This window comes from Aphidius gifuensis, linkage group LG2, assembly GCF_014905175.1.
Source record: "Aphidius gifuensis isolate YNYX2018 linkage group LG2, ASM1490517v1, whole genome shotgun sequence".
Taxonomy (NCBI): Eukaryota; Metazoa; Arthropoda; class Insecta; order Hymenoptera; family Braconidae; genus Aphidius; species Aphidius gifuensis.
The window spans coordinates 18,322,082-18,337,664 of NC_057789.1; the positions used below are offsets into that span (position 1 = coordinate 18,322,082).

General features: G+C 28.2%; 1 protein-coding gene across 1 annotated transcript in view; it reads right to left on the reverse strand.

Moving 5' to 3' along the window:
- Positions 1-15,583, reverse strand: part of LOC122849268 — a 56,491-nt gene that overhangs the window by 40,120 nt on the left and 788 nt on the right. The gene's annotated exons all lie outside the window — the stretch shown is intronic.

The following is a 15,583-nucleotide window of genomic DNA, read 5'->3' on the forward strand; positions in this document are numbered from 1 at the left end:
TGAGTATGCTTTTGAACGCAAACCAATAAATTCCTTCATAATTTTCCCATTACATTCATCTTTCATTATACCTGGCACTTTTTTATTTTTTTGAGGAATATTATAGCGGTTATCAATTGGATAATCAGACGTATCGAAATTATCACATTCTTTGCGAATAAATTCATAAATATCAGGTGTAAAAATGTGTAAAATTGCACTATCAGTATCCATATATACAAATTCAACTTTATCTTGAAATATTTTTTTAATATAATTGTAATAAAAATCATAAATAACTGTTTTTGAAATATCTAAAATACAAAAACCTCCATATATTGGTTTATTAAAAAGAATACTAAGACGTTTCATCTCAATAATAACTAAATCATCTATGATTAGTGCACTGTGAAAATTGGGCTTTGATATTAGAGCTCTTGCTCCACCACGTCCTCCATATCTAGAAACTAATTTTATTATTCGTTGCGAACGAGTTGATTCCAACATTTTTCCGAAACATATATTTATTAATGATTTAAAAAGATTTTTAGCAAAAAGTGATGTTGCCTTAGTTCGCAATTCCGTATTCAAATCAATATAAGGTTTCAACCATGCTCGTTGTTTAAAATTCAAAACTCTATATAATTTTCTAATTTTCATTCCTAGAGATACATATTGTTTTAAATTTTTATAATGAATGATATATTTTTCTTTATTGTAAAGCGTTGCTAATAATTTTGGACATTTACTTGTTGATAGAGGTGGTATTCGACGTTCTGGCGCTAATGGTAAGTCTTTGTGTTCATTATGTAAATTAACTGGATAGTCTAAATCAACCTCAAGTATGTAGCCCCACTCTGAGTTATCTTCGATTGAATTTAATTTATTTATATCAAAATTTTCTTCCCACTGAAAATCACTTACTGGTAGAGTAGAAGCCATTGCAAATCCATATAAATTATTTACATCAAAATACATTAAATAAGAATCTTCAATGTTTGGATTATATTCGTTCATATATTTATTATTTGCGATAACATGGCGATGTGAACATTGTGATAAACCTCCTCTAATACCTCCCTCAATAAACAATAATTTATCAGCATCAGTTATCAATTCTAATTCAATTTCTGTATATTTCAACATAGCGTTAAAGCTTAATCCCGGCAATGTAAAATAGTGAGCTGGATCTAACTCATACGTTTTTAAACAAAAATATCTAAAATTCTCAAAAATATCAGCCAACAAAAGAACATCAGTACGCAGATATAAGTCTGAGTACTCGCCTAAATTTTTTATATGAAATTTTTCCCAAACATTGCAAGCATGATTATAATCAATTTCACTTATATGTTCCTCATTTAATTGTGAATAAAATTCAAGTTTTGAAGGTAATTGTTTTTCATTGAATTTTTCCCAAGAATCAATGTAGTCATATGGGAATATCCCTTTTTTAGTAATCAATTTAAATTCTTCTAGATTGTTGCAAAAACTAAGACTGATACTTTTATCTTTATCTTCTAATTCATTTGCAAGCGTGCTAATTGAGCTTGCCATAAATTTATATGAATCTATAAAACGGAATCTAATTCTAGTACCTTTTACATGTTTAGTGAAACTTATATAGCTCTCTTTATTAAGTGCTAATAAGTCAATCGTTCCTGGAAATTGTTTTTTTAACTGTTTAATTAAAAAGTGGCTATCATAATTACTCAGACCATGAAAAACAACAGCTATTGTGCAAGACTCTTGATAATTGAGATTACATCTGTAAAATTAAAAAAAAAATTAAATTAAAATTTTCATTTGCTTTTTTTTTTTTTTTTTTTTTTTCTTATTGAATAATAATAATGATAGATAATTAAATTTACTTGCCCCACATGTGCAGCACCTCGGTAAGCTCCTGTAACGTGACAATGATCTCGAACCTTGATATCGTCTGGCGTAAATTTTTTTGTGCAAATATGACATTTTGTTGATGCGGAAAATTCTAATTGTTCATCGAAAGTTAGATTCATTGGTTTAATATCATCTAATATATTATCAACATTGTGTGCCAACTCTTGAAGTTCCTTAATAAACCACTCGATACAATTTTTAGATCTTTCTAATTTGAATGTTGAAAGTTTTTCATCGTAACTACATTTAGTGTAATAAGCTATACTACTTGGTATATGTTTTTGTTGAAATTTCTTTTTTATTAAATCGTTAGAAGTATCTGTTACTTTTTCTAATATACTTTCAAGGTCTGCATACACTACAAAAGGTACTCTGAGCTGATATTTATAATTTTTAAATTTCAATATATTATTTTGTTCGGTAGGCATCACCATTGCATATTGATTTTTTTCAAGACATTGTTGCTTATGATTTTCAATTGATTTCGGTGAATGAAAATATGATAAACAACGATCACAAATAAATTTTTTACCATTGTACAATGATATTTGTTTGCTCACAATCTTGATTTTTAATCCAAGCAAAGTGATGATTTGTAAATTCGCTCAGTTTTTTTTTATTTAATGGATTATTAAAATCGTATTCATCGAAATCGTCAGCATCAGACTCATCTTCTTCTGCTTCTTCATCTTGTGAACCATCAATTTTTTTTTCATTTTTTTCAATAATCAAAAGATGGATAGTTTTATAATTTGATTCAATATTATCAGACAAATAATATGGAACAACCCGCTCTTCACGTTTTTTTTTCTTATTGTTCTTATTCAAATTATTAGCTTCTTCATCCTCAGATTCAGCTTCTAAATTATCCGTGTTATCAATACCATAAACATTTATTTTTAAATGATTATTCTTTTCAAATTGTTTAATTTTACTCCATGACATTGGAAATGTTATTCCATCTAGATTTAAATTATTTATATATTTTTCATATGAGCTAATCCTTTGCGGATTCGTTTGAAGTTTGTAGATTTCAGCTAACACACTCCAAATAAAACAATAATTGTCATCATAATTTTTTACATTTACAACTGATTTTGTGTTTTGAATCCATGTTGGCCTTTCAATAAATGTTGATAAACCACCATGCAGAGGTATATAGTCATTTATATTTATTTCTAGATGCATGATTTCATGCAGGGTCCAGCCTGAGCCCTCCATTTCTTTTTCTTTAATATCGGTTTTTAACTTTTCAAAATTTTTCGTCAATACTTCATCTAAATCTGTTGATTGTAGAATTTCCATGCATCCATCAGTAAAATATTTCGTTTCAATCATAATTTCTTCCTCTTTAACGATTTCAAAATTACATGCTAAAATTGTGTTAAGTTTAATAGCACTTTTTTCCTTCAATAAATTATGTAAACGAATAATCAGCAGAATCTTCACATCTTTAAAGAACGAATTCAAATTTTTATGTATTATATTAACGAACATTCCAGTTGTCATTCGCTTTTGAAATGCGGATTCTAAATCAGTCCATCTTATTCTTTTATTAATAGAATCTGCTTGAATGACATTATCTATAATTGGTGATGATGATGTGGAAATTTTATTTTGCATTGTACCGCCACTTTTTTGTAAATGTTGTAATTTTAATTTACATGAGGTTAACAAAGCAACTGTTGCAGAGGTCATTTTTTTCCTAGATGTTTTAAGGGTACCCAATGATTTATTAAGATCTTTAATATGGGCTTGAATTTTACATATAGCAGCAGCAATTTCCGTGTTATTTGGATTCTTCTCAAGTTGGGTTAATACACTACTGAAGTTTTTGCGCATTTGCATCTGTAGTAAAAGTTGATCCATTGCGACAATTATAACTATGAAAATAAAAAAATTTCAACCTCATGAGATAAAAAATTATTAAAAGAAATGTATAATACACAAATCAACACTGTATCTTCAAAAAATAATAATTGAAAAATTTGAACAATAAATTTAAATTGAATTTCGATGCTCATAAAGAATAAAACTACTTGCACTCACCTTTATGTAAAAATAAAAACTAAAAGAACTTAACAAATTGAAACAATCTAAAAAAAAATAATTTTGAACCGAGAGAACTTAACGCTCAAACGAGCAAGTTTCAACTAGGTACAACGCTGCTGGGAAGAGTTTATGATGGGGAAGCTGTCCCTTCCACATTTTTTTTTTTTTCCATAAGAGCCCACCAAAGTGAGTGAGTAAGAGTTATGCTTTCCCTCCATAAATTCTTACCAGTCGGCATTTAATTTCCCACGAAACAGAAAATAAAAAAACATTGGTCAACGGATTTCTCTTGCAACGCCCCTCACTTATTTATAAGTTTACAAATTTTGTGATAGATGCCGTAAAAAATTCTTTCAAGCGTCATATATTATCGAGTAGTGTAATTATATAAATATTCAGTATTGAATGATTTTTCAAACTGAATTTGAAGCAACAAATGTAAATGTGTATACATATATACATAATACATATATTATTCTCTTCAATATATATAACTATAATATATATATATATATATATAACTTTATAATATTATTATAATTGTTTTTTTACAACTATAGTCCAATTATTCATTTGAAAATAATGTTTTAATAATTATTTGAAATATATATATGTATATATAAATGTATACATTGAATTTTTAAGTGATATAATTCTCATATCTGAAATAAAAAGTGTTCTCACAAATTTTTATGTTAAGATGAAAAATAATCGTAATATATGGCATATGTTTCCATATTTTTTTAAATATTTTTTCTCAATATAATAAATTTAAACAACTTATTGCAATTTTTTATTTTTCTTTATTTTTCTATAAAATTTGTGTAGGATAACTTTTTTCAGTTTTTTTAATAAATCGTTCTAATTGATTAAGAGCTGTATTAGCCATACTTATGATTGGTAAACTTTCATACTCTTCTTCTTCTTCCGGATAGAGGGTTTGAAGATCCTCAAACGTTCCATCTCTTGAAATCGGAAATTTTTTCGCAAAATATTGGTAGATCCGGATATCTGAAATAGAAAACAAATTGAAAATTTTATTATATGATAAATAATAAATATAAAGAAATGTGAAAATAAAAAAATACTTGCCCGATTCAACATTTTCCAAGATATGATGCATTTTTATTTCTGAGCGTATGTTCTTCTCATACATTTTAAACTGAAATCATACAAAAATAATCAAAAAAACATGTTATCATAAATTATATTATTTTTGAAATGTAGAACAGAAAAATTTGTTTGAATATTTACCATTCTTATATTTCCAGCTCGCGATGTTTCATAATAACTAGTCCTATTTTCATGTTTTTCTTTCATTTCTCGAGATAATTCATCGACTTTTGCTCTTTCATGATTAATCTGAAAAGAAGATACAATATTATATTTACATTCTAAAAAATTCAACAATAAAACTTAAATACGTCTATATATCCGGAAATGCAAAGCTTCGAGAACTATATTATGAAAAACTATAAAACCAATCGTCTAAGTTTGTTTTTTTAATAAAAAGTTGTATCGATTACGATTACTTAAAGTATGATTTTTAAATTAAATAAAGAACCGAGTTATTAATTATTCTCAATAATACTTTCTTACGCGTCAGTGTCAAGAAGCGTCACTTTGACAGCAGTGGTTGCTCTATATTTACACAATCACTGACTTTGCAAGTCTACTATTCTTTATATAGAATATTTCGTTGATATTATAATATTAATATTTCTATATTATTCTAATTCTACCAGTATAAATAAAAACCACATCTTTCAAAATAGATAAATTCAAAAAGTTTTTTCAAAGAATTTTTCTCTTTTATTTTTTTTTTTCATTGAATTTTAATAATATTATTTTCTTTCTCATATTATCTAGTTTTAGAACATTAATATTATTAACATAATAATCGACAATATTTTACCGCGTATTTTATTTATTTTCACTGTCACTCTCACTATTATTAGTGTGAGCATATTCAATATTTGCTTAAAAAATAAAAAAATAAAATCCGCTTGAAAAATTTATAAATAGGGGTGCAACTATTAGACTGTTTAAAAAATAATAAAATAACACTATATATATATATATATATAAATACAAACCTTCCGCAACACAATTTGTTTTGTTAAGTATAAGGGTTCCGAAGACACAAAGTCTTTATCTTGTGATTCTCCAAGGCTGAATATTCTTTATTTCTAACTCGATGTTCACACTCGAAACACTTAAAATAGAATGACCTTTTTAGCTCTTTTCAATAAAATTTCCTTATGCAACCCCTCTTTTCTGAAGGTGAAAAACGCAGCGGGAGAAATCTTGCAGGTGCATAATTTCAGATATCTTTCTATTATTATTGAAAATTTATCATAAAACCTCTCGTCTTTAAAAAAAAAAACATTTCACCAAAAATCTTACAACTCTTGGAAATAAAAAAAATAAATATTAAAAAAAAAAAAAATATCTTTTCAACCCTCTCTCAAAATAAATTCTTGAAATATATCATGTTATTGTTAAAGAATTTTTTATAAACAATAAAATTTCTTGAATAGAGATAATTATTTCTAGCGGAGACTCATGTTATTTTTAATATTTTACATTGTTATAGCCCATAAATTAAAAAAATAAATTCCATTCTCCAACAAACCATTTTTTAAAACAAAGTATCACTCACCTCACCCATTTCCATCACAAGTTGCTGCCGTGGTCCTGGGGATAGCGTGATGGACTTTCACTTTGAACGTCCACCCTTCAAATCTCCCTCTAAACACTTTTTTTATTATTAAAAAAATGGCGGCGCGTCTTCTGCCTTTCACTACCTTCTCCCTTAACCACGCTCACTACCTTCTCCCTCAACCACCCTCGCGCACCACCCACCCGGCCACCCACTCCACCCACCCATGAATATTAAGTGTGCCAGAACTCTTATAACTCCTCTACTCATGCAGACCTCTAGGTCGGATACCAAAATACACATACGCAGGACATAAGGATGAGTGTGGATTTCGTTGGGAAAAATACTACTGCGATTGGCATCACACTCGGGTAGAAGCAATAGCTCTTGATAAAAGAACAGCTATGGAAACCGCTGCTATCTGTATGTGGATGAGCAGAAGTAACAGTATAGATCAACAATTACTAAAACGATATCCACACACATTTATTGGCGATCTGCCACTTTTGGATCTAATTTTTCCGCCAAACTTACCGAGCGAACATATAAAATACAAAATATCAAAGGGACATATGTACTCAATGGGAGTCAAGGTCGAAATACCTCCCGAATATACTTCAAAATCATAAACTCGAACATGATTAACTAACTTATATATATATGATGAAAGAGTATCAGTCTTAGGACTCCTACTCCGTCATCTTAATCATTACTAATAATATAATCTTCACATATAAATAAAAAATAGTTTTAGTAAACAAAAAGTCTCAAAGACCATAAATAAAAAAAAAAAACATATAAAAAAAAAAAAACAAAAACAAACAATATAATGAAAGCATAGGCTAAGAGTCTATAATTATTTTTATTAACTTAATTTTAAGCACTAAGATTACCAATAACACGTTACGATACAATAATCTTATGTAAATTTAGATTAAGAAATAAGGAAGCAGATAATGTCGTTGGATCAATCACTCGTAAGTACAGATAGTACCGAACCAATTGAAGACAACATTTATGCGGTGAAAGCTCTGAAAGAGGCATGTATGCCTCTGGGTCAGATACCAGAATATGTATATATAGGACAGGAGGTGGATAGGTATGGAGTTCGTTGGGAAAAATATCATTGTGATTGGCATAACACACGAGTGGAAGCCACCAGCTTCGATAAAAGAACAGCTTTGGAAACCGCTGCTATCTGTATGTGGATGCGTAGAAGACATCGCATAAATAAACAATTGGTCAGACGATACCCACGTATATATATGTGTTACCTACCTCTATTAGGTGCAATTTATCCACCAAACCCACTGAGTGAATACAAAATATCAACGGGAACCTGGTACTCGATGGGAACTAACGTCGAAATACCTCCTGAATATACTACAGAATAATAACTCGACAAAAATTAACTAACCTAGATGAAAGAGTCTTAGGACCCTTACTCCGTCATCTTAAGTACATACCTTCTTTACTATTACATAAAAACTTAAATTAACAATAACATAACAACTCTCTTATATAAATAAAAAAAAAAAAAAATGTATACATAAAAAAAAAAAAAAAAAATTTTTAATTATATATATTATATACGATAAATAATATTATGTAAGTTCAAGCTTAAGAAATAAGGAAGCAGAAAATGTTGTCCGTCCAATCAACTGGGAGTACCCATGGTACCGAACCAATCGAAGACGACATTTATGCAGTCAAAACTCTAAAAAAAGCATGCATACCTTTGGGATGTATACCTAAATATACGTATGCAGGATTTGAGTTGGATGCACAAGGATACCATTTGCAAAAATACTACTGCGACTGGCATTACACTCGAGTAAAAGTTATCGCCATGGATAAACCTATGACTATGGAGATCGCAGCTATTTATATGTGGATGCGTAGAAGACGTTACATAAGTAAACAGCTACTCAAACGATATCCACACAAATTTATTTGCGATATGCCATTATTGGGCTCCATTTACCCACCAACTCCGATCAATGAATATACAGTAACAGTAAAAACCTGGTATAAAAAGGGACTTAAAGTCAAAATACCCCGAGAATATACTTTAAAACAATAACTCGATTACTATTAACATTACACAATAACATAATCAACTAACGTGCATATTAAATGAAAGAGTAGCGGTCTTAGGACTCCTACTTCGTCATTTTGATTATTTTTATTCTCTCACTATTCAGTTATATACACAAACTAATCAATAATATATCCATGTTTTTCATATAAAAAAAAACATATCTGTAAAAAAAAAAATAATAAAAAAAAAAAAAAAAAAAAATATAAAAAAAAAATAAAAAAAAAAAAAAAAAATATATAAAAAAAAAATAATAAAAAAAATATATAAAAAAAAAAAATTAAAAAAAAAAATATGAAAATAATAATAATAAAAAAAAAAAAATGAAAATAAAAATAATAAAAAAAAACTATAATAATAAACGATAAAAAAAAAAATTAATTGATAAAATATTTTTTTTTATAATAAAAAGAAATATATATATACCTACACTTAGTTATAATAACAAATAATATATACACGGAGAAAAATATCCTGCGATTTTTACACAGAAAATAATGTAAAATTTGGGACCGTATTGAAATATTGTAAGAATTCATTTTTTTTTTTAGTAATCGAGTGTTTCACGCATTTTTGTGTATAGTTTACATTCTTCTTATAGAAGTGTTGTTTTACAAAGTTAAACTGCGAGAATTACATTTTTTTTGTAGAAATGTTGTTTTATATAGTTAAACTGTAGAAATTACCTTTATTTTGTAGAAATCGTGTTTTACCGACGAATCATGTAAATTTTACATTTTTTTTTTGTTTTTGAATAATATATAACGATTTTAAATTGACAAAAAAAAAAAAAAATGATTTTTTTTTTATTCAGAATATTAACGGGTTTTGTTTGTTTTATTTTTGTTTTAGCTTGTCCCGACCAGGATTTGAACCTACATCTACCTAAACCTATATAAACCTATAATCCTAAAGCCAGTGCGTTATCCCCTAAGCCATCGCGCGTAAACTTAAAGGTGCGAAAATTTTCGTCCATATCAAGAATGACATTCGACAAATAAAAAATAATACATTTTTAATTGACAAATTAAATGAATAAAGAAATAAACATATGTAAAAAAATTAAAACATTAATGGAGTATAAAAATTAAAAACAAATAAATAAACTAGAATTATTGTGTCAAATAACTGTGATATAAATATAGACTACACTGCACGGAGAGAAATCCGCACCAAATATTACTGTAGTGGTATCGTAAAAATCATAGCTGACGTCATTAAAGCGACTAATTCCCACTTATTGTAATGATTATTGATATATTTCATCTAAATTTTTTACTGTAGTCTACCGGAATTTTTGGAAGTCTCGAGTTAATGGTATACTTTATGCCAGAAATTACTGTAGTGTACAGCAGGTTTTCCCGCCAGATGACACGAATATTTATTGGAAATCAAGTGTGTTCCTAACCTCTTCTAAAAAAGTTTATTTTTTTTATTTTATTCATGAATTTAAATAAAAATACGGTGAAACACATGAAAATTATAAAATGGTTTATTTTTTTAAAATTAATAAACACATTACATTTTTATTCTGATGTTTAAATAATAAGGTTTTATTTAATTTTTTGTGACGTTTTTTTGTTTTGTTTTGATTAAAATTACTGTAGTGTAGTAGGAAATTCTAGTCGATCCTGGTGGCCTCCCCACGCAACTTCTCAATTTCCAGTAGACTACAGTAAAATTTGTTTGATATTCTACAGCATTATTTGCTGCGGATTTCTCTCCGTGTGAGAGAATTTTTTTGTTAGTTCTACGGGGCAACCACTACGAAGTGGGCCAAGTTGACATTTCCGTATTTAACTATTTATTTACACTAAGTTTTCTGCATGTTATAAATAAAATACATGTAAATTTATTTTTTAAAAATACAAATGTCCAAGGAAAAGCAGTAGCTAAGGAAAAGATGTAGCTAAGGAATTAATGTGACTAAGGAATTATTTCCTTGAAACATAATTCTTTGGCAACCTCAATTCCTTAGCTACATCTTTTTCTTAGCTACTGCTTTTTCTTGGACATTTGTATTTTTAAAGAATAAATTTACATGTATTTTATTTATAAAATGAATAAAAAATGTCCAAAGAAAAGCAGTAGCTAAGGAATTAATGTGACTAAGGAATTATTTCCTTGAAACATAATTCTGTGGCAACCTCGATTCCTTAGCTACAACTTTTCCTTAGCTACTGCTTTTCCTTGGACATTTTTTATTTATTTTATAAATAAAATACATGTGAATTTATTTTTTAAAAATACAAATGTCCGAGGAAAAGCAGTAACTAAGGAATTAATGTGGCTAAGGAATTAATGTTGCCAAAAAATTATGTTTCAAGAATATAATTCCTTAGTCACATTAATTTCTTAGCTACATCTTTTCCTTAGCTACATCTTTTCCTTAGCTACTGCTTTTCCTTGGACATTTTTTATTTATTTTATAAATAAAATACATGTAAATTTATTTTTAAAAAATACAAATGTCGAAGGAAAAGCAGTAGCTAAGGAAAAGATGTAGCTAAGGAATTAATGTGACTAAGGAATTATTTCCTTGAAACATAATTCTTTGGCAACCTCAATTCCTTAGCTACATCTTTTCCTTAGCTACATCTTTTCCTTAGCTACTGCTTTTTTTTCTTGGATTTTTAGTATTTTATAAAAAATTTATGTATTTATTTATAAATGTAAAAATGTCCAAAGAAAAGCAGTAGCTAAGGAATTAATGTGACATGGAATTATTTCCTTGAAACATAATTCTTTGGCAACCCTTTAATCTTAGCTACATCTTTTCTTAGCTACTGCTTTTCCTGACATTTTTATTTATTTTATAAAAAATAAATTGTACATTATTTTATTAATATTAAATAAATAAAATTCTAGTAGAGAAAAGATGTAAGGAATTAATGTGACTAAGGAATATTTCTTGAAACATAATTCTTGGCAACCTCCACCTTTTAGCTACATCTTTCCTTAGCTACTGTTTTTTCTTGGATTTATTTATTTTTAAAAATAAATTTACTATTTATTTTATAAAATGATTGTAATGTTCAGAAAAGTAGCTAAGGAATTAATGTGACTAAGGAATCATTATCTTGAAACATAATTCTTTGGCAACCTCAATTCCTTGGCTACATCTTTTCCTTAGCTACTGCTTTTTCTTGGACATTTGCATTTTTAAAAAATAAATTTACATGTATTTTATTTATAAAATGAATAAAAAATGTCCAAAGAAAAGCAGTAACTAAGGAATTAATGTGGCTAAGGAATTAATGTTGCCAAAAAATGATGTTTCAAGAATATAATTCCTTAGTCACATTAATTCCTAGCTACATCTTTTCCTTAGCTACATCTTTTCCTTACCTACTGCTTTTCCTTGGACATTTTTGTTTTTCAAAAATAAAATTACATGTCTTTTATCTACTACGTAATGGCGGTAAAATTAATCTAGTCGTAATTACGACTCAATTTATTTGGCAACATTCTTTCCTTAGAAACATTTGCCTATAGCTTTTTTATCAATTAATTATGGGAAAAATAGCTAAGGAATCGATATTGCTAAATAAATTAATTTGTGGTCTAGTTTAATTTTACATCATTTTTATTTATTTTAAAATATAATTATTGTGTCGTATGGCTGTAAAAGTAATTCAAACTACGTATTAATTTATTTGGCAAAAACACATTTCGACAAAAAAGCAAGGGTGGTGGCAATGTGTACGTCACAATATTTCTACGGAAAAAGTGTAAATTTTACGTTCCAACGACGTAAATCAAAAAGATCACTGAATAAATGTTTTTTTTCCATGTTTTTTCGGTAAATTTTACAATAAATAAAATGAATTCTATTAAATTATTCTGGTGTTTCATTTTCTCGGAATAATCGGTATTTCTCTTAAAAAAATGTAAAATTAACAATAAAATATTACAAAATTTATCTTTCTTTTAATGCAAACTTTACATTTTTTAATATGAAATAAGTTTTCATTTAAAAATAATAAATCTTACAATATAGCCAATGAAAATTTTATGGGATTTATCAGATAACGTAGAATCATTTTTTATTTATGCAAAAATTACACAAAATTATGGTGTATATCGCAGATGTCGGCGACGGTCCCAAATTTTACAATAATCTGTGTAAAAATCGCAGGATATTTTTCTCAGTGTACATTTAAGATCACTACAATATAAGAGAAATGGCAAATTCTAAGCTGAGGATAACGGAAGAAAATCGAAATGAGCATTGTGACGCAAACCATATAATTCGTCTACTAGAAGGAGTTGAAGACGAATTCTTAGAACTACTCCGAGGAATAAAACGTTTTCATTGTGTATTGATTAAATCAGCCTATGGCAGGATAGCCCATCAACACGATGAAGAGACTGGACAAGATGTCATACGATGTATTCAGTGCTACGTTGGAGCATCACAACAAATCAGAAAAGAATCCGAAGTACAGGAGGGCTTTTACGCACTAGTGGGTCAAGCCGAACTGATCCCAACTACCTGTTACGACTGTAAACTTGAACTCTTACGACCAGCCTATGCAATAAATTGTAACAACTGTAAACTGGAGTACATCATTAACCACAGTCTAGTACACAAATACGGTATCTGGAAAGTACCTGACCGAATGAAAATAGTTCCTACCATCACAAATTCATTACAAGAATCATTCAAAACTCTATCAGCTCCAGAGACCAGAAAACGTTACTGTCCTGTACGAATTGATGAAGATGAAGTAGAAGCAGCAGTCGTATTGAAAAAAGCTTGCTACGAAACTGGCTATTTACCACACTTTACATATAAGGGTTACATTAATTCAGTGTTATCCCCAAAAAGGGAAATGTATCACTGCGACTGGTACATGCATCGCGTTGAAGCATACGCCATGACTCAACGGGAAGCACTCGAAGCAGCAGCTATATTCTTGTGGAGTAACCTCCGCAATACAATCAATCAAAAACAACGTCAACGAAACCCAGACATAAAAGAATCATCATTATTGGGGCCACCTCCAATCCATTATACTCCATTCCTATCACCTCAAAATTATCCCTTGGTTTTAATCCCGCTTATTGTTACTTCATTGTGCAGGGCAAAACTAAAACTTAAAAATAAAAAAAAGGTAAATTTGTGAAAAATTATTATCGTTATTCCACGTTAATTTCCCAATTTATTACAATAATATTAATATTTCTATATTATTCTAATTTTATCAGTATAAATGAAAACCACATCTTTCAAAATAGATAAATTGAAAAAATTTGATTGAAAAAGTTTTTCAAAGAATATTTCTCTTTTATTTTTTTTCATTGAAATTTTAATAAAATTATTTTCTTTCTGATATTATCTAGTTTTAGTTCATTAATATTACTTACATAATAATCAACAATATTATAGCGCATATTTTATTTATTTTCACTGTCACTGTCACTATTATTACTGTTAGCATATTCAATATTTGCTTAAAAATAAAAAAAATTAAATCCGCTTGAAAAATTTATAAATAGGGATGCAACTATTAGACTGTTTAATAAATAATAAAATGACACTATATATGAGCAAGTCTGCCAACTAAGGACGTCGATCTGGGCCTCACTCTCTTGGATCTTTCTGAAAATTGGTCAGTTGCAAGACTAGATAAAGACGGTGAACTCGTATTTTTTTTTTTATTTTTTTTGTTATTATTTTCGGAGTTATTCTATGGGGAATTCCATCACATTCATATTTTTTTTTTTTTTCAAATCATTTTTTCAGACTTTGAGAACAAAATAAAAGTTTAATCAATAATATTTTTTTACGAAGAATTTCCAGTTTTTGACCATTTAGAAGGAACTTTTTTGATGGCTGACTTCGAATCGTAAGAACTAAACAATTAAACTTGAGATTCAAAGTTTTTTGGTCAGCCATCAAAAAAGTTCTTTCTGAATGGTCGGCCATTGTTATTTTTATATTTAAAGAATCATTTCCGATCGATTGGACCTATTTTCTATCGTTATGAGATAAGGTTAGTGAACTTACCTTATTTTTTTATTTATTTTTTTTTAATTTTGCAATTTTTTTCTCGGCCATCAAAAAAGGTTCTTTATAAATTGTTGGCCATTGTTATTTTAATATTTCAGGCATCATTACTAATCGATTAGGCATAGTTACAATCGTTATGCAATAAGGTAAGTTGGCTTATCTCATTTTAGCAACTTTTTTTGTTAGAACTTGCAGTTTTTAGGTTGGCCATCTAAAATGTTTCTTCTGAATGGTCGGCCATTTTCATTTTCGTCTTCAAGGCATCATTACCAATCGATTAGGCATATTTTTAATCGTTATACAATGAGTTTAGTTCATTAAGGTATGAAAAATATTTTTTAAATACAATTGTTTATTTCATTTTTTTACTTTTTTATTGTTTCTGGCCGTTTTTACGGAGATCCCATCTTGAATTTCTCACTATCAATGTAAAATTTTCTTGGCTTAAAAAAAAAATATTTTCAAAACAATGAATATATGGGCAAGCCCACAAAAACTGCATTTTATATTTTGAACTCTAATTTCAAAGTTTTTTTATAAATATATTTTTTAAATAAATATATTTTTTTATTTTTTTTTTTGTGTCATCATAAAGAACAAATTTAGACCTCAGGAGGGTACAAACAAAAAAATTCTTTTTTTTTGGACCGGTCTAATATATACAATATATAAATACAAACCTTGTGATTCTCCGAGGCTGAATATTCTTGACATTTTTTATCTCTAACTCGATGTTCACACCCAAAACACTTAAAATAGAATGACCTTTTTAGCTCTTTTTAATAAAATTTCCTCATGCAACCCCTCTTTTCTGAAGGTTAAAAACGCAGCGGGATAAATCTTGCAAGAGCATAATTTCGGATATCTTTCTATGATC